This window comes from Cebus imitator, unplaced genomic scaffold (assembly GCF_001604975.1).
Source record: "Cebus imitator isolate Cc_AM_T3 unplaced genomic scaffold, Cebus_imitator-1.0 Scaffold24, whole genome shotgun sequence".
In the NCBI taxonomy this organism is placed as follows: Eukaryota; Metazoa; Chordata; class Mammalia; order Primates; family Cebidae; genus Cebus; species Cebus imitator.
This window is the reverse complement of record NW_016107339.1, coordinates 10,842,068-10,843,169: the sequence shown is the minus strand read 5'-3', so window position 1 is coordinate 10,843,169 and position 1,102 is coordinate 10,842,068. Positions and strand designations below refer to the sequence as shown.

The window sequence follows — 1,102 nt, the reverse complement described above, 5'->3', positions numbered from 1 at the left end:
AAGGCTGCAGTGAGGCAAGATTGCGCCATTGCACTCCAGCCTGGGTGTTGGAGTGAGACCCTCTCTCAAAAACAAAACTAAAAAACAGAACAGTACCTGGATTATAGAAGGTGCTTGCATTTGGCCTTGGATCTCTCAGGCCACCTGCTTGGCCCTCTTCCAAGTGTACTTTGCTTCCTAAAAAAACCCCATATATATGTACACATACACACACACACACACACAGAGAGAGAGAGAGAGAGAGAGAGAGAGAGAGAGAGAAGAGTTTTTCTCTTTTTTAATTTTTTTTGAGACAGAGTTTCACTCTTGTTGCCCAGGCTGGAGTACAATGGCGTGATCTTGGCTCACCACAACCTCTGCCTCCTGGGTTCAAGCGATTCTCCTGCTTCAGCCTCCCAAGTAGCTGGGACTACAGGCACATGCTACCATGCCTGGCTAATTTTGTATTTTTAGTAGAGATGGGGTTTCTCCATGTTGATCAGGCTGGTTTTGAACTCCCAACTTCATGTGATCTGTCTGCCTCGGCCTCCCAAAGTGCTGAGATTATAGGCGTGAGCCACCGCTCCCAGCCTGAAGAGTTTTTCAATTTGATTTAATCATAAAGCCCCTACCTTCTATTTCTGTGGCTCATCGAATGGGCAGAGAGTCCCTCTGGATGTGCTGGGAGAGCTCTCAGTGGACTTTTTGGGCTAATGAAGGAGCTAGGGCGGTGGCCTCTGACAGTCCTCGAGGTCAGCCTCATTCGTGGCCTTTAGAAAAAGGCAAAGCTGCTTTGGTGAATCCCCACTTCTTTGAGATGTGGATCTTCTGGCGGCCAGGGAACTTGAACTTGGCCTTGCGAAGGGCCTCAGTCACATGCTCCTTGTTCTGCAGCTTGGTGCGGATGGACATGATCACTTGTCCAATGTGAACCCTGGCCACAGTGCCCTGGGGCTTTCCAAAGGCACCTCGCATTCCTGTTTGGAGCCTACATTGGGGCAGTGCAAGGTCAGACACATGAACATACATCTGGAAGCCCTGTCTCCAAGGTCCCTTAGAGCAACCCATACAAGAAACAGGCTGCATACACTACCAAGGAAGCTGCTGTTTGCAGCCATTGCAC

The 1,102-nt window shown here is 49.5% G+C and overlaps 1 pseudogene; it reads right to left on the bottom strand.

Moving 5' to 3' along the window:
• Positions 1–1,015: 1,015 nt before the first annotated feature.
• On the bottom strand, positions 1,016–1,102 carry LOC119470234 (annotated as a pseudogene).